Source organism: Pleurodeles waltl, chromosome 7 (genome assembly GCF_031143425.1).
Source record: "Pleurodeles waltl isolate 20211129_DDA chromosome 7, aPleWal1.hap1.20221129, whole genome shotgun sequence".
NCBI classification, from domain to species: Eukaryota; Metazoa; Chordata; class Amphibia; order Caudata; family Salamandridae; genus Pleurodeles; species Pleurodeles waltl.
In genome coordinates this window covers 369879459-369899690 of record NC_090446.1, presented here as the reverse complement: position 1 = coordinate 369899690, position 20232 = coordinate 369879459, and positions in this window count along the sequence as shown.

The following is a 20232-nucleotide window of genomic DNA, read 5'->3' as shown; positions in this document are numbered from 1 at the left end:
CCAGCGGCATTATTCTGCAACATTTTCAATTCCTCCAAGGTGTCAATTACTTTCAAGGCATAGCTTGGACATGTTTCATCTTCTTCCGATACCAGTTCCCACTTTTCTTTGAATGATTTTCAGTTCAATGCGCAAAACCTTGCGACTTGATCCACATATCCATTTCCCAATGATACAAAGGCCCTCATTACAACTTTGGCGGTAAATCCCGCGTACCACCGTGCAGAAGACAGGCACCACACCGATGCGGTGGCAGAATTCCGCTACAGCTATTACAACCCACAGCTCGGAATCCGCCAAATTGCAGACACCCACACAAGTCCGCCACACCAAAAGTCAGTGATAAAATGGCGATAACAAAACCTCCACCGTCATGCCAACAGGAATCCGCCCACACTATCACGACCCACTAATCCACGCGGCGGTCTTTCAACCACGGTATTCCATTGGCGGTACACACCGCCGTGCTCAAAATACACACACATTTACAAAACACAACCACATTGGACAATTTGAAATACACACACCTGATACACATACACACGCCACTCCCACACACCCAATCCAACATAAAACACACATCCACATCACCCACAAACCCTTACTACCAAAATTGAGAAAGAAGGCCAGAGAGAGACACCACCAGAAACAATACTAGCATCCACAGGCACACAACACCATCACTCACACAACATCCACGCACCTCAGACAGCACACACAAACACATCCCCTCACACATCACAACCGACACCACCTCACACATCACCCACACCACATCATGGCACCTCAACAACACCCCAGGTTCTCTGAGGAGGAGCTCAGGGTCATGGTGGAGGAAATCATCCGGGTAGAGCCACAGCTATTCGGATCACAGGTGCATCACACCTCCATTGCTAGGAAGATGGAGCTATGGTGCAGAATCATTGATAGGGTCAACGCAGTGGGACAGCATCCAAGAACACGGGATGACATCAGGAAGAGGTGGAATGACCTACGGGGGAAGGTGCATTCCGTGGTCACCAGACACCATATTGCAATACAGAGAACTGGCGGTGGACCCCCACCTGCTCCCCCACAACTAACAACATGGGAGGAGCAAGTCTTGGCTATACTGCATCGTGAGGGCCTCGCAGGAGTAGCAGGAGGAATGGACTCTGGTAAGTCAAATCTTAACTATTACCTCCCCCACCCTACCTGCATGCTATCACATACCCCCATCCTCATCCTCACCCCCAAAATTCCAACACCTCACAAATGTCCCACTATGACAATCCACCCATCCCAACACCAAGCCCTGCATGCAACACCAAAGCATGGACACCCATCACCAAAGCATGTCCACAACAGATACCCACACAGACCCCAAACCAACTATCACACAAGGTCCTAGACAAGAATGCAAGCACTGGAGTACAGGGTCACTCACCCATTGCACACAATGGCACACACAGATGCAATAATCATGCCTTTACACCCCTGCAGGACCCCTACCCAACGTCACCGGACAGGAGGTTCCAGACATGTCCACTCCCCCCACAGAAGAGGCCCACAGTGATGACAGCAGCTCTGTCCAACTAGATCAAGATGACCAGCTCGGCCCATCTGGGACCTTGGGACAGTCGATTCCCCTGGCACTGGCACATGCCACCACAGAGCCTCCCCCTCAGGAAACACCAGCACAGCACCCACCCAGCGGGCCCATCCCTCTGTCCCCAGGACACGTCAAGCAGCAGTGTGTCCACCACTACAGGGAACCCAGGCAAACCCACCACCCCAAGAAAATCAGGGACCTGGGGGCAGTGGGCACACGGTTCAGAGGACAGAGGCACAGGAAAACAGGGGAACTGGGAGGACTGCTGTGCGACAGGGGGAGGACAGGCCCAGGGAACCCACTCTCCACGAGGCCCTCTCCAACATCATGGGAGAGTACCATCATTCCCAGGAGACGATGGCAACGGTACTGGCCAACTTTCAGGCGACCCAGCGGCTGCAGGAGGAACACTATCTGGGGATCAGGGAGGAACTCAAGTCCATCAACACCACCCTGGTCACCATTGTAGGGGTGCTGAAGGACCTTGTCAACACCATGAGGGACACTGTGGCACAACAAAGGTCCCAGACATTAGCCTGGAGGATGTATGTCAGAACGACACCTGCCAGAACAACGAATGCCTGAACAAAGAGGTCGGAACAACCACCTTGTTGTTACCACTAATGCCTACTGTGTTTAGGGTTTTGAATCTCTTTAGAATCAGATAGGGGAAGTCACTTCAACAATGAAGGATTGTCGCCGCATGAGATCCTTACGGGCCGAGCCATGAGGTTGCCAGCGGTGCCTGCAAATGCACTTGTCAACATTACAGATGATATGGTGTTGGACTACTGCAAAGGTCTGGCTGATGTGGTTCGCTCTTTCTCTCAGCATGAGGAGGCCACCACACTGCCACCGATCCATGACCCAGGGCACAACCTGAGAGCTGGAGACTGGGTTGTGGTCTGGAAACACACGAGGAAAACGTGTTTGGAGCCTCGTTGGAAGGGACCGTATCAGGTAGTTCTGACAACTACCACAGCTGTGAAGTGCGCTGGAATTTCTGAATTGGATTCATGCGAGTCATACAAAGAAAGTGGCATGTCCATTGGATAATGAGGAAGAAGAGTTTTTGAGAATACCAACAACCGCAAAATAAGTCTCAGGGCTGGAAAGAGAACAAAGAGGAACTGAGACTGGATCGGAGCCCATTGAGGACGGTTCATTCACTCATGCTAGAGACGAAGGAGAATACCTCCAGAAGGGGGATGGAGAGCCTACCTCAATTGAGGCAGCAGGAGAGCCTAGTCAGAGGAAGGCTTTAGCAGAAGCAGACAATCTTGAGAGACAAAGAGAACAATTGACAGACCCAGAGGGGAAAGGAGTTGAGGTAGATCAAAGCCATTGTGATCTGACTCCTCCTGAACCAACTGCAGGTCCGTCAAGAGAAAACACCGCAGAACAAGCAGAGGGTTCAAGTCCAACTCTGAAGAGAACAATGATGAAAGGTCCACTGGAAGGAGATAGGTGGCCATAGTCGGAATAGAAAAAGAAAAGGAAATGGCTGTTGAGACAACAATCGAGGAAGAACTAGATACATCAAGGAGAGAAGATCTAAGTGAAGGAGAATTGAATGGTGATCGAAAGTTGAAAGGAAAGAGAATAGCAAGTCAGAGATACGCAGGTACTGAAAGGGCGTATGCTCCTACAAGTGAACGGCAGCAAGAGTTTTTGTCTTTTTGTTTTGATGGAGACATTCCGGGTCAGTATTTTGGCACTTGAAGGAAGCTGATGAACTGAACTGTTGAAACAATCTGGGAGAAAATTTTGAAAAAGGGACTGTTGAAAGTAACCGGAAGAGACATTGATAGCCTGATTTGACTTTTGAAATCTGATTTTGACAAGCTGCTTACTGATTTTGACAAGGGATCCCGAAAGTGAGACTGAAAACTGTAAATAATCGCTGAAAGAAGGGTTGTCTACTTTTGATTTTTGCTTCAGTTCTCCCAAATTTTCTTCTGCTTTCTGATTCTTTAAGATCATGAGTAACATTAGCCAGCAGGGTGGAAATACTAGTCACTGTAAATATATGAGTATTGGTTTGGCGATTATGTGTGGGATACTGTTTGTGGTGTTGATTGTGGGTATGTCTGTTCTTGATAAGAGTGAAGTCAACCATACTTCTGCTTTTGAGACAACTACTGCACTAACAGCAATAGAAAGGTTTAGGTTAGACGCAAAGTATTTGCATGGGGATACTAATGCGCAAGGAAAACTTTCTTCTAATGTCTTCTATCGCTTATTGAGTGAGTATGTTGAGACGATGGATGCGAGGAATTGTTATGTGTATACCAGATTCCTTCTTCAGTTGAGGAAGGAGTTACATATCATAGCTTGCCAATAACCTATGGAACAAATTGTAGCCTGTTACTAACAAGATTTTATAACCAGGAGTACATTCAGTACTGTTATTCAAACTATGACATGGTGTTTTCATTTGTCCCTATAATTAAGTATTGGAGTAGAGTAGCTAGAGATGATGACATAGTAATAGTTAGAGGTTTCTTTGAACCTACATTGATGTTTAGCACAGCTTATGCGCACAGGAATAACCTGACATGCTTGCTTACACCTTTAAATAAAAGCTTCTTAGATCACACAGAAGACAGGAGAAAAGCATTGAAGGAGAAGTTAGAAAGAGGCGTAAAGAGAATAACTTGCAGTAATGATTATGCTTATAGTGCAATTAAAACGGAAGGGAAATTAGCTGTAGATGCACAGGATGTAGGGAAATGTTGTATATACAGGCCTAAATCATGCACTGACACTTTATTTGTGGGAATGAGCGCATGTAAGCATGTGTTTTTGTTTCAGAGTAAATGGATGTTCATGTTGGATGGACAGGACCCAGCGATTTTCGGAATTCATTATATCTGTGGTCTTAATGCTTACTAGTGTCTTTCAAGCGGATGGTATGGGACATGTTATTTGGGGTTAGTTTTACCAAAGATTTATAAAATGGATGATTTGAAGAAGTTTCCGAAAGTGACTGAATTACATCATGTGAGGCACATGAGGGAGTCCTCTTCTGGTATAGTGGGAGATATGTTTGGAGCAGTTATTTCTTCTTTGGGAGTCATTCTGAACTCGATAAAGATTTTAAAGTTGTCTACTATTGTGGATAACATGCTGACAAATGTTTCAGGGGCCATACTTCTGATAGATACTGAGTTAGCTGCTGACAGAGCTATGACTCTTCAGAATCGTCTTGCTTTAGACATTCTTTTAGCGAAGGATGGTGGAGTCTGTAGAATGATTAATTCTAGGGATTGTTGTTCGTATATTCCTGATAAGAGTAAGGATATTAGAGGGTGAATTACTAATCTGACTAATGAAAGTGCTGATTTAAAGGAACTGAAAGGAAATTGGCTCAGCAACATTTGGAATGGGATACTGTTGAAAATATTGCAGGGAATATTAATCATTGCGGTTTTTCTAATTGGAATATGGGGATTGTGTAAATTATGCAAGAGAATTAAATCGAAAAGGTCAAAGAATAATCAGAGGAGGGAAGAAAAGAAAAGGGAAAATTGTACAGGGAAAATTCAAAAAGGTAGCACAAGTATGAAGGGATTGAATTGACAAAATTTTTGCTGATGCTAAAATTTGTAGTTGGTAGTTAGTGTGATGACACATTTAGGCCCTCATTACAACCCTGGCGGTCATATTAAAAGTGCCGGTAATACTACCAACAGGCCGGCTGAAAAAAAAATGGAATTACAACCATGGCGGATACCGCCATGCAAAACGGCCACTTTTACACTTCGACCGCCAGGGTGGTAACAACTGCGGGGCTGGAGACTTTGGTCTCCAGCCTGGCGGCCGTCACTAGACCGCAGACGGTATCAGGACCCCGCATACCACCATAGATTTCGTGGGGTTTTCTACCGCCATAAAATCCATGGCGTTAGGCACTATCAGTGCCATGGAATTTGTTCCCTGGCACTGACTGGGGTCTCCCTCCCCCCCACCCCCTTCCCTGAGCCCTCCCCCAACACACACGACCCCCCTACCACCCCCAAAGGTAGTAGGATCCCCCCACCCCGTCCCTGCCACCCCACAGAAACACCCACACACACCCCCCACAGCCCCCTACACGCATGCTCACACCACTCATACACATACACGCACACATACATGCACACAGACATACACATCACATATCCCATACACACAATACACTCCCCACATGCATACACGCACTCACACAACCCCACTACACACACACACACTCCCATGCAGGCACACAACACACAACTCCCCCCCCCCCACCCCCTTCCCCTAACGGACGATCACCTCACCTATTCTGGTGAACCTCCGGGAGGGAACTGGATCCAGGGGGGCTGCTCCGCCGCCAACACCCCATCACCAGAACACCGCCACGCCGCATCCTGGGACGTGATTCGGTGGGCGATGTTCTGATGATGTAGCGGTGGAGGTGGAGCAACCTCCACATCACCGCTGACCACCATTATGGCTGCTGGCGGCTCTCCATCTGAAAAAGGGCGGGGGGCTGCCAGCAGTCATGATACGGCTGGCGGAAGACCACCACCACTGGCAGTCTTTGGCCCGGAGTAACCTCAGCGGTCTTGGCAAAATACCGCTGAGGTTGAAATGAGGGCCTTAGTCATCAGAGGAGGGATTGCTAGCGCAGCTGTTTTAATAAAAATTATTAATGAGTGTTCATGTATTCTGAAAGAGGGGTTTGTGTAGAAAATATAATAATGTAGAAAAATAATGCATGCATTTGAAAATTTGATTACTAAGAGTGGCCGCCAAGGTTCACAAAGTGTACTTACTAGTAGTTTAATATTGTGAAATATTGAATATATGTTTGACTAATGTAGTAATATGTCATATTAAAGGGTATAACTTATGTTCTAGCTTTATTAATTGTAGGCCTTAACTTAGCGAATGTCTTGGCCTACTTACCAGGCCTCATGCCAAAGCTGTATTTCTTAACGTTTAAAAAATGGCTGTCTTGAGAGTGAAAGTGTGAGTTTCTATTTTGCATTGTTTACATGTGCTCGTAGCTGAGAATCGTTTCTCGTGAATACCAACTGCTAGAAGATGCTGCTTTTGCTAATGTAACATTCTGTGTGTAATGTGTGTGAATCTGACTTTCTCAGGAGGAGAACAATGGAGATACTGACTAGAGTAGAAGCTGCCACAATATGGTCACCTGAAAAGCCGAATGATGATGACATTGCAGGACAACCAATGAACAACATGTGAATGGGGTAATGGTAGAATTCATAGATTTGGAATTTTACTTTTATTGGACAAAGTGTGAACATGCGATTAATTGACCAATGGGGATTTGGGGAGTAGTTTTAATAGTTTTGATTTAACAACACTGCACAGGGAGAAGACAAGCTAATTCTTGCCAATATTGCGTCCTGACAAGAGACGTGCATAATTTTAATGCTTAAAGACTTTGCGTTTTCTGAACTTTGATGCTGAATCCTGATTGCCTTGCTGATCGACTGATGTCCTGAGGACGAAGATTGACTTTGCTTGCTGATCCACACTGAGGATAGGTATTATGAATTAGACTGTTGATTATTATGCATATTTGCTTTTTCTTTCTAGGTACCATCTGCACTGTTTGTTAAAACCATAGTTAGATTTTTTTCCAAATTGGTGTTACTAAATTATTTTGAATGAACCCCAACATGCTGATGCCAATCTGATGTTAGTTAAGGATCCTCACTAATGAAATTGAGCTGATAGGGAATAATGCTTGACAAATTTCTCTGTTGAATTCAAATGTATGTAATCACTTTGACGCAGTTGACTTTGTTATCAATTTGCACCGTAAGCTTAGAGTGTGTTGTAGTCCAATCTTTGATTAGATTATGGCCCTCATTACAACCCTGGCGGTAAATCCCCCTTACCGCCGTGCTGAAGGCCACCAACATATTGTGGCGGCGGAGGAAATCCGCTACAGGTATTACGACCCACATCTCGGAATCCGCCACAATACAGACACCCACACAAGTCTGCCACACCAAAGGTCAGTGATAAACTGGTGATACTAAAACCTACACTGTCACACCAACAACAATACGCCCACATTATCACAACCCACGAATCAACGCAGCGGTCTTTCAACCGCGGTAATCCATAGGCGGTACACACCGCTGCGCTCAAAATACACACACATTTACAAAACACAACCACATTGGACAAATCGAAATACACACACCTGATACACATACACACACCACCCCCACACACTTACAACACTATAAAACACACACCCACATTACCCACAAAACCTTACAACATTTTTTTTTGGAAAAGGCTGATAGAGAGAATAGCAAACACAACACCAGCATCCACAGGCACACAACACCATCACTCATACAATATTCACACACCTCACACAACACACCCAACACAACACATCACACAGCACAACAAACAGCACCTCACACATCACCCACACAACATCATGGCACCTCAAAGACAACCCAGGTTTTCGGAGGAGGAGCTCAGGGTCATGGTGGAGGAAATCATCCGGGTCGAGCCACAGTTTTTCGGATCACAGGTGCAGTACACCTCCATTGCTAGGAAGATGGAGCTATGGCAGAGAATCGTCGACAGGGTCAATGCAGTGGGACAGCATCCAAGAACACGGAATGACATCAGGAAGAGGTGGAACTACAGGGGAAGGTGCGTTCAGTGGTATCGAGACACCTGATTGCTGTATAGAGGACTGGCGGTGGACCCCCACCTCCTCCCCCACAACTAACAACATAGGAGGAGCAAGTCTTGGCAATACTGCATCCTGAGGGCCTCGCAGGAGTAGCAGGAGGACTGGACTCTGGTAATTCATATCTTATTTACCATATCCCCCCCTCCACCTACATGCCATCACATACCCCCACCCTCACCCCCATCACTCCAACACCTCACATATGCTCCACAATCACAACTCAGCCGTCCCAATACAAAGGCCCTGCATGCAACACCTATGCATGGACCCCCATCACCAAAGCATGTCCAGTACAGATACCCACACAGACCCCAAAACAACTATCACAAAAGGGCAAACACAATAATGCAAGCACAGGGGGAGAGGGTAACTCACCCAATGCAGAAGATGGCACACATAGATCCTAAAACTATGCATTTACAACCCAACAGGACCCATACCCAACGTCACCGGACATCAAGATGACCAGCCCGGCCCATCAGGGACCTCTGGACAGTCGGTTCCCCTGCCACTGTCACAAGCCACCACAGACCCCCCTCAGGAAACACCACCACAGCACCCACCCAGCAGGCCCATGCCACTGTCCCCAGGACACGTCAATCAGCAGTGCGTCCACCACTACAGGGATTCCAGGCAAATCCACTAACCCAATACAATCAGGGACCTGGAGTCAGTGGCAGTGGGCACACGGTTCAGGGGACAGAGGCACAGGACAACAGGGAAGCTGGGAGGACTGCTGTGTGACAGGGGGGGACAGGCCCAGGGAACCGACCCTCCACGAGGCACTCTCTAAAATCATGGGAGCACACCACCATTCCCAGGAGACCATGGGCATGGTACTGGCCAAGTTTCAGGAGACCCAGCAGCTGCAAGAGGAACACTACCTTGGGATAAGGGAGGAGTTGAAGTCCATTAACACCACCTGGTCACCATTGCAAGGGTGCTGGCAGACCTGGCCAACACCATGAGAGACACAGTGGCACACAAACGGGCCCCTGACACTAGCCTGGACGATGAACAGCTCTCTACCTTCGCTGGCGCTAGTGACAGGAGGCACCGCCACAGGAACAACAGGCCACCAGCACTCCAGCCCCTGCCGAAGGAGAACCACCCCGCAAACGGTCCCTGAGATCCAGGAACAAGACATAGAACATTGCCAAGACCCCGCCAGGAAATTTGACCGTCCTGAATGTCACCCTTCTGTCCCACTTTGGCACCCTGTCCACTTTAAACTACCATTGCTCCTCTTCCTATGCCCCCATGGACAATGCACCTGTGAGACCAAGAGACTGAACTCCACCACGGACCTTCCTCTACCATCACCCCAGCCCATTGCACACCCCCCTCCACTTATTTTCACAGAAATAAACACCCTTGAATCACAAATCAATCTGGAGTCAGTCTGCACTTTCACAAATGTGCAATTGCAACCTCTCAGAAATATAGCACTGTCAATGTACATGTTCACATACCAATGTTACACAGGTGTTGACCAGCAGTAAACATAGCAGAGGGCACAAAGTGGGACCCAGATCTGTGAAATGGAAAGGCAAAGTGACATGTCAGGGTCCATGCACAGAAGTAAAAAGACAGATTTATGCTAGGTCCTACAATAGTATGAGATGTGGGAAGCAGTTCCATCCTCTTACCTGTGTCTCACTGGAAGTATTGGATGATGATGTTGTTACGGTTGTCTACATCTTCTTCTTCTGCCTCCTCTTCTTCACTGTCCACAGGCTCCACATCTGCCACGAGACCACCATCAGGCCCATCCTCCTGCAGAAAAGGCACCTGGTGTGGCAAAGCCAAGTTCTGCAACATACACTATGGCATGATTATCTGGTACACCTTCTTCGATGAGTAGTATAGGGATCCACCTGTCAGATGGAGGCACCAGAATCTGGCCTTCAGGAGGCCGAAGTTGCGCTCTATTATCCTCCTAGTTCTCCCATGTGCCTCATTGTAGCGTTCCTCTGCCCTTGTCCTGGGATTCCTCACTGGGGTCAGTAGCCATGACAGGTTGGGGTAACCAGAGTCACCTGCAAATATCGAGGGACAACTGTTAGACATCCTCCAAACATTAGGGAATCTCCCATACCCAGATGCCTAATTAAACTGTGTGGGGACCTTGGACTCATCTATTTGCCACACACGGTGCCTCTGGAGTTGCCCCATCACATAAGGGATGCTGCTATTCCTCAAGAGGTAAGCACCATGCACAGAGCCTGGATACTTGGCATTCACATGAGAGATGTACTGGTCTGCAAACACACCATCTGCACATTCATTGAATGGTAGCTTTTCTGGTTTATGTACACCTGTTCATTCCTGCATGGGGGACAAATGCCACATGTGTACCATCAATGGCACCAATGATGTTGGGGCTATGTCCCAGGGCATAAAGGTCACCTTTCACTGTGGGTAGATCCTCCACCTGAGGGAAAACAATGTAGCTGCACATGTGTTTCAGCAGGGCAGATAACACTCTGGACAACACGTTAGTGAACATTGGCTGTGACATCCCTGATGCCATGGCTACTGTTCCTTGAAAAGACCCACTTGCCAGGAAATGGAGCACTGACAGGACCTGCACTAGAGGGGGGATTCCTGTGGGATGGCAGATAGCTGACATCAGGTCTGGCTCCAACTGGGCACACAGTTCCTGGATTGTTGCACGATCAAGTCTGTAAGTGATAATGATGTGTCTGTCTTCCATTGTCGACAGGTCCACCAGGGGTCTGTACACCGGAATTATGCCGCCATCTTATCACCTGCCCCAGCGGACGTGCCGTACGGAGGAGAAGGGTGAGCAGAGGCTCATGCACCCCATAGGTTTCAGAAAGCTGTTTAACACAATCGTTAAATTATCTTTATGTGCCTTTATCTGTCTGTATTCCTGGCCTAAATAGGTGTGACGCAGTTAGTTGACCTGCCATGTGGCCCCCAGAAATGGCGGCTGCCTGACCTGTAAGGTGCGACAAGGGGAAATGAGGTAACTGCGCTGGCGTTGTACAGCATCGCGTTAGGTGGCCGAAGACCGCTGCACAATTCAGCATTGGTTATCATTGGGCCCTATGGGTTCCAGGAGCCAATGACGATGTACGCCTCGGACATGACTGCCTTTTTCTATCTGTTCCCTCACTAGATACCTGACCTTCAACAGGAGAGAACCTACACTGCAAGTGCTGCTGTGACCTACATCTGGAAGCGACAATGGCTACAGTGTCTGGGGAAAGGGCCCCTGCCTTCACTGCAGAGGAGTTGGAGAAACTGGTGGATGGGGTCCTCCCCCAGTACACGCTACTCTACTGTCCTCCAGACAAACAGGTGAGTGAACCGTGTGCATGGTAGATGGGACATGATTGTATGGAGTGTCGTGGATGGAAGAGATGGGGGGACAGGCCAGCATGTGAGGATGGTGAGTGAATATTTTAATGGGACAAGGTGGGAGGTTTGTGTCCAGTGTGTGAGAAGAACTGTACGGGAAAGTAACATCCTTTTTAACTTCACTATTCCTCTAGGTCAGCACCCACCAGAAGTAGGATATTTGACGTGCGTCACCAAGGGAGTGCGGACCCTGGGGGTCTACCATAGACGGAGCACCCACTGCCGGAAAAGATGGGAGGACCTGCGCCGCTGGAGCAAGAAGACAACGGAGGCCCAGCTGGGGATGGCCTCCCAACGTGGAAGGGGTGCCCGTCGCACCATGACCCCCCTGATGTACCGGATCCTGGCAGGGGCATATCCTGAGTTGGATGGGTGCTTGAGGGCATCACAGCAGCCACAAGGGGGTGAGTACTCTCTCATTCAGCTGACTCTGTGCATTTGATGAGGTGTCTGGGTGGGGAAGGTGGGCTGTGGGTTCCCCGAGGCCAGGGCAGACACGCAAAGGTAGATCCATTGATTTGCAGGCTCATTCCCACTCCAACCACAAAGGTGGTATTTGCCCTCTACACCTAGTCAGGCTCCCATGGGTTCCAGCTGTGCATGAAATGGGTCTAGACAGAGTTCCCCTTGGGCATGTGATTTTCCCCTGCACTGTTAGTGCATGGATTAGTGCATAGGGCTGCTCCCTGTGTGTTGTGTCCGCCAACGGTAGTGGTGTTGCAGGCATTGACCATGTCTCTCCTCTGTCTTTCCCCCCTTTTTTGTTTTGTCACCCTGTCCTTATGTGCATTAGTATCATCTGGTGGAGGGGCATTGGCACCGGAGCAGGAGGGAGCTGCAACCCACATGGCCCTGCAGTGTGAAGTAATGGAGTAAGAAAGCACCAGTGGGACGGAGGGTGAGGGGAGCTCCACGACGGGGACAGGAGAAGACACCAGCGCCAGCGACTCCTCCTCTGATGGGAGCTCCCTTGCGGTGGTGGGCACAGGTAAAGCCGCCACCCCCCCACCAGCACTGCCCTCCCAGCAGCCCCTCATTGAGTTTCCCGTGCCCGCTCACCCAGGAGGGTGGGCATCTCCTTTGCCCCAGGCACCTCAGGCCCTGCCCCAGTCAGCCCTGCTGCCCTCAGTGAGGAGGCTATTGACCTCCTGTGATCCCTCACTGTTGGGCAATCAACCATTTTGAATGCCATCCAGGGTGCTGAGAGGCATTTGCAGCAAACAAATGCATACCTGAAGGGCATTCCTTCTGGCGTGGCAGCCCAACAGAGAGCATTTCAGGCTCTGGCCTCAGCACTGATGGCAGCCATTGTCCCTGTGTCCAGCCTCCCCCCACCAACTTCCTCCACCCATACCCAATCCCCTGTACCTCAGCCTATCCCAAGCACACCATCTTACCAGCATGCACACTCATCAACACACAAGAGTGGACATGGCAAACATAAGCACCACACATCCTACAGGCACTCACACAAGCACCATCCACATGCAGACAGACCAATATCCACTGCCTCCACTGTGTCTTCTTCCTCCACGTCCCCCTCCCTCCCTGTCTCGTCTCCACTCCCACCTGCATGCACTACATCTTCATCCACTACCTCCATCACCAGCACGCCCATCACCACACACCGCTCACGTGCAATCACCACCCCCACTATCATGCACACATCCCCTGTGTCCTCTCCCAGTGTGTCTGTGATCCCTCCTCCCAAACTACACAAACGCAGGTACACACCAACTCAACAGCAATCCACCTCACAACAGCCTCCGGCCCATGCACCTTCACACAAATTCAGCAGATATACACCTCCTACAAGCACTACCTCTTCCTCCACTCCCAAACACCCTCCATCATCCCGTCCCAGTGTGTCTAAGAAACTCTTCCTGGCTAACATTGACCTCTTCCCTACACCTCCCCCCGTCCTCCCCTAGGGCAAGGCTGTCCAGGTCCCAGCCCAGCACCTCAGCCACCAAATCATCCAGCACAGTGGTCTCAGCAAGTCCAGTCACGTCGCGGGCGGCACCCATCAGGGCTGCCAGTGTGCCACCTAGCGAGGCCAAGGATCAGCCCATTCTGCCACCTGCCAAGGTGAAGAAGGTGCCCACATGCCAGAGGGAGAAGACGCACCAACCTCCAAGCAAGCGCTCCTCCAACCCAAAAGGGGACAGTGCCAAAGGACTAGCAGCAACATCAAAGGTGGGGAAGGGACAAAAGGCAAAGGGCAAGTCAGGACAGGGAACGGAGGCTCCGGCTGAGGGACCAGAGTCACCCCTTCTGATAACCAAAACATCAACCTGTACGGCGGTGGACACCGCCACCTGCACCGCCACCTTCACCGCCACCTTCACTGCCACCTGCACCGCCACCTGCAACAGTCCCCAGCATCATCCCCAGTGGGCAGCCATTCAAGGCTGTATGAGACGTCCTGAGACGTCCTGCTGTGTCCCTCCACAGGTGCTGACACATGCACCACCACCAGCACCTCCCCCATAGACACCGCCGTAACCACCACCACCAGCCTCGCGACATGCTCAGACAGTGCCACCACAGCTGACATGGCTATCATCCCCAGTGGGCAGCCGTCCGAGGCGGCAGAAGACGTCCTGGACCCTGCCCAGCATACATGAGTCACGACACTCAGCACTGTTTGTACCTGCATGTGGCAGGCGAAGTCGCAGCAGGGTAGAGTGTGTCTCTGCCTCCATGGAGTATCATGCTACCTGTTCCCAGGCAATCTCGTGGCAAACACACCCAGGTGACGGAATGGGACCTGCCACACTGCATGTGAAGCACTCTGGGCACAATGCTCCCTCCAGAACCAGTGGAAAATCACATCCACTCACCTAATCCTTGGCAGGATGAAGCACTCTGGGCACAATGCCCCTCCAGAACCAGTGGAGAAAAGCATCCACCCACCTAATCCTAGGCAGGATGAAGCACTCTGGGCACAATGCCCCCTCCAGAATCAGTTGGAAAATCACATCCACTCACCTAATCCTTGGCAGGATGAAGCACTCTGGGCACAATGCCCCCTCCAGAACCAGTGGAGAATCACATCCACTCACCTAATCCTTGGCAGGATGAAGTACTCTGGGCACAATGCCCCCTACAGAACCAGTGGAGAATCACATCCACTCACCTAATCCTTGGCAGGATGAAGCACTCTGGGCACAATGTCCCCTCCAGAACCAGTGGAGAAAAGCATCCACTCACCTAATCCGTGGCAGGATGAAGCACTCTGGGCACAATGGCCCCTCCAGAACCAGTGGAGAATCACATCCACTACCCCAGTCCTTGGCAGGATGAAGCATTCTGGGCACAATGCCCCCTCCAGAACCAGTGGAGAATCACATCCACTTGAGAGACTGTGGGTTTGCACTCCCCAGGATAAAGCAGTGGGCAAACCACCCACTTGAGAGACTTGAGAGACTGTGGCTTTGCACTCCCCAGGATAAAGCAGTGGGCAAACCACCCACTGGAGAGACTTGAGAAACTGTTGCTTTGCACTCCCCAGAACCAAACTGTGGGCATGGAGCCCCTTTGTGGAGCAGTGGCATCGTCCGTTCATCAGGCTGAGGTGCCCCCTCTCCCCTGAGGTGCCTGTTTATTTTCGATCTGATGCTTCAGCAGTGTTCTCTCCATTTCGAGTCAGGTATCTTGTGTGGGCTTCACCCAGGCAGTTTGGGACCACTGGTCCACAAACAATGATTTCATTACTATCCAGACTTGTGTAGTTGGTGTACATATTTATATATACTGATATTTTAATTTGGCCTATCTGAATTTTCAATGATTACACTCGTTACAATCATTTCATTTTGTCCTTGTGTTCTTTCAGGGGGTGACGGGGTGTATATGTACTGTTGCTGCATGTATTTGTGTGTATGGTGTTGTGGGTGAGGGTGGGGGTGGGGGTGTTGCGTGTGTGTGCCACTCTCTTTTCCCTCCTCCACTCCCCTGTGTGCTAGGTGCAGTACTCACCGTGGTCGTCGCCGGCGTCTTTGCTGCTCCTGATACAAGAGGAGGTAAACCAACATGGGCAGGACATGTAACTTGGGCTCCATGGTGTCCTGGTTCCTCGTTGGGTGTTGAAAGGTGAGTGGTTTCTGTTCCACAGACTGTTTCCGCCGTGCTTTTGATGGCGTTGGTACCATCACGGAAAAGGTGGCGGATAGGCCTCTTGTAATACAGTGGGTGGAACCTTGTCTTCTGCCTGTCTGTTGGCGGTTACCGCCGCAGTGTTTGTTTCTACCGCCATGGCAGTCGGAGTGTTGATCTGCCTGTCTATGTTGGCGGTTTCCGCAGTGGTCGTGATCTCATTTTTTTTACCGCCGGCCTGTTGGCGGTATTACTGCCACTTTAACATCGAACGCCAGGGTTGAGCTGAGGGCCTATGTTTCTTCTGCCTCTTTGGACAGCCAGTATTGTTTCTGTATGTGTTTCATTTGATTTTGAGATTAATCTACATGACCTTAGCATTGTTAATATAGGAAAATAAATATTCTGACTTTTATTAAAAGGTGTGGTTATTCATGACTGAAAGGTCATGGTGTGAGACAATTACTGACTCTATTGATTATTACTGTTATTGGTTGTTGTTGATTGTTGATGTGTATTGGTTTTTGATTGCATGTACTGGAGCTATGGTAAGAACATATTAATTACGAGTCAAAAGGTTCATCGATCTATTTGCGTTCCCTTGTACGTTTACTTATTAAGGTCAGACGTGCTAGCACATCTACTGCTGCAAGCAGACCAAAAGTCTAGATCATCACCTCCTAGAACGCATAGCCTAGAGACTGAAAAGTAACCGCACTCCTGCATAATGCTACTTTTACATTACAAACCTCTGAAGACAAATTCTGAATCACATAACAAAGCATTGTAGAGCTGATCAACATAAGTTAGTCCTATGATTAGAGTACTACTAAAGAGCTGACCGAGAGGTTGAAAAAATACTGATTCAGTATGAAAGTAAATAGAGATAAAATACTAAAGTCTCAAAAATTTGAAAAGGATGATTCCAATCCACTACAACAATCGAAGTGAAAAATCACAATGGTCACATCCTAGAACTCATAACCTGCCTAGTAGATAGTCTCTGCACTTCCACAAAGAGCAACACTACATTTCAAGCCACCAGACACAAAAAACTTGATCAAATCAAAGGGTTCCAAAAATCCCAATGACTATGATATGTCTGTTTCCGTGAAAGAGAAAAACATATGGGTATCAATGGTCAGTTGGAAATAATACCCAGTCAGATTGATATGCTTCTAGTAGTCTACCTAGTAAATGATTCACAGCGGATCTTATACACAATATACACATCTCAGATCTCCCACTGCCCTTCTATCTTCCCTCATCACAATAATAAGTTCCAGGTCCTCCTCTTAGGACATGTGTAACATCATAGGGTCCAGTTAACCTATCAAAGATGTGCACATTTCAGGATCAAAATTTAACTCATGTTGCACAGTTTGCAATTAATTCACCAACTCTCCTTGCGTTGTAATTTAAGATCTCTATCTCCACTCCTATGATGAATTATAATATGATCAATACTCATAAGTGTAATTTGATGTAATTGATCCTACTGATGGTTATCCCTAAAGTGTATTGCCAAAGGAGATCTAAGGTCAGCATGTCTAATCGCTCTCAAATGTTCTCACCATCTTATTTTAAAGGTATGTTTCGTTGAGTCCACAAATTGACGACAAAAGTGAATACATAGAAACTGTATGTCGTATTACAATTCATAAAATGTCTGATTGGAAATCTTCTGGACCCATCAAAATTATGAAAAGTCACTGTTTTACCATTGACATACAACAGACGCAGTTCCCACATTTGTAACTTCCCAGCGGTTTGGGGTTCAACCATGTCTTATCAGAATTCGGAATATATCTAGAGTTGTCACTCTGGGTAAATATTTTTTTTAAGAGTATTCACCTTTCTATAGCTGACCAGCAGCCACTGGGGTAAAATACAATCTAGATCAGGGTCAAGTCTTACAATTTGCCAATGTTTCAATAATATTTGGAAAATCTGCCTATTCTTTGCACAGAAAGTCGCAATAAATCGAACCTCTGTCGCGGTCCAACATCTATTTCTGACCTTCCCTGTCTCCATCAGCAGGGACATATGTGAAACCTCCGTGCTCTAGCTAATGATGTTGTCAGAGTATTGCTTGGATAGCCTCTCACCAGAAATCTCTGCAAGCATTCCAATGCTTGTTCCTCAAACTCCTTAGTCTCACTACAGTTACGTTTGAGTCTAAGCAACTCCCCAAAAGGGATAGTATTCTTCTCTTTGCAAGGATGCCCAAAACTATAGTGCAATAAACTATTTCTTGCTGTGGGTTTCCGAAAGGTTCAGTTTTGTAGCACTTTATCCTTCACAAATAGCTCCAAAATCAATAAATGTTATAGTGTGTTTATCATATTCTAATGTCAGTTCAATGTTTAAAGAATTGGTATTAAGGAAGGTGTGATAATCCCACAATTCTTCCTCCTGGTTAACTCATGCTTTGCCAATATATTTGAGTCTACTGTAAGATTCCTCAAGTTCCTTCTAGTGGGATGCATAAATTGAATGCTTTAGGTGGTCGAACAGATGGATGTTTTGAAAGTGCTCATGATATCCATAGTGCATGCTAGTAAGATTTGTTTCATGCAGGGGCAGCCTGCGGCTGTTCCTGAAAGTTAAATATACTTTCATTGTCATCAGCAGCTACTTTAGCACCGGTTCTTCTGATGGCTTGAAGTTAGCAAACAATTAGATAGTGGATGTTTGTCTCAGGAGTATCTAGTGAAGGGACCTATTTGTTGCTATTGGAACTAAATATTAATATGATTTTGAACCTGTGGAACACAAGTGCTCACTGTTTAAATCTGAATTCTAAGATATTTCCAAATTATATTTACTAAAAACTAAAATGGGCAGCCACACATGCTATGCAGAAAGGGTGTGCTTCAAAGAGTATCCTTTTTTGTCTGAATCCAATTTTGCTTTCTTTCTTGAAGATAGAACTACAAACCTCTTTCACAGCATGCAGGGAAATAAATATACCAAATCAGCAGAACAATATTTTTCTTATCTATACTACTTATACATGTTTTATGAGTTGGTATTATAACCTAACTTAGCTTTATTGTTAAGCAAAATGACTAATCACGGCCATCTGACAGAACTTCTTCTGGATGTAAGTGAATATTAATATTTCAGCTATTTGACCAATCTCCATGCAACTGCCTAAAAAGTGTTACTTTTGACTAGTTTGCACAAGGAAAGCTTGGGATGATCCTTCAAGCGGGGGCTGAGTAAAAAGGGGTCCCAAAACCTGTTTCCCCATTCATGTTTCCAAAGGAACTTTAGACAGTGCTACCACCTTAATCGCTGAACGGATTTACATCAAATTTGTTAGAAAGCTAGATCTAGGCCCAGATTTTTATTATAATTTTTTTATAATTTGATGTAAATCCGTTGACGAGGGCTGGATCCGAGGGGATGGTGTTCCAGGGTTCAAAATCGGCCTGGGAAAGGGGTAGTGTGCCCCTTCCCCTCACAAATGTACCTGTCATGAGGGATGGAGTCCCAGAGGGTTGAAATTAGCCAGGAGTGGGGTGCCATGCATGCCCCCACCCCAAAATAAATGTTCCCCTTGCCCACCCGTTTGTTTTTAAAAACGAGAACAGAAGACCAAGCTTTTTTTTAAAAACAAATTCCTGTGGATTCATGGATCCAATGCGAATGTTCAGCAAACTTTTAAAAAAAAGTTTTTGGCCTCAGGTGCGGTCCCTTAGGGACCCCACTCCCAGGATTAGGGTGTCAGGCTATTCCTAGGATGCCCCCTTTTCATAGAGAGGGAAGCCTTTGCTGTGGTCTGAGCCTCAAAGAAGCTTCCACCATACCTCTTTGGTACTCACTTCATTGTTCAGACAGACCACAAACCTCTCTTATGGCTTAAAAAGAAGAAAGGAGAAAACCCAAAATCATTGAGGTGGTCCATTTTTCTACAGAGTATGGACTTTTACAGTGGAACGCAGGCCTGAGAGTAACCACTCCAATGCAGATGGAGTCCTCAGATATTTCCACTTAGACAAGGAAGACTCATCTGGGCAAGGTTAGCCTTCTTGTCCCTTGTTTGGGGGGATTGAGTAGGAAAGTACCCTCTTTCTTGGCATTGTTACCCCTATTGTCTGCCTGATGACAGTGTTTTTGACTGTGTTCACTGGGATCCTGCTAAGCAGGACACCAGTGATTATGCTCTGTCTCCCAAAAGACTGTACTTCATCCACAATTGCACTGGTGCCCCATTATAAATCCCTAGAATATATGGTACTTAGGTACCCAGGGCATTGGGGTTCAAGGGGATCCCTATGGGCTGCAGCTTATACTTTGCCATCCACAGGGAGCCCAAGCAAAGGGTTCTGCAGGACTGCCATTGCAACTTACATGAAAAGGTGCAATCACCCTTTCACTGACATTTTTCTCTACACCAGGTCACTTATAAGGCACCCCTATGGCAGGC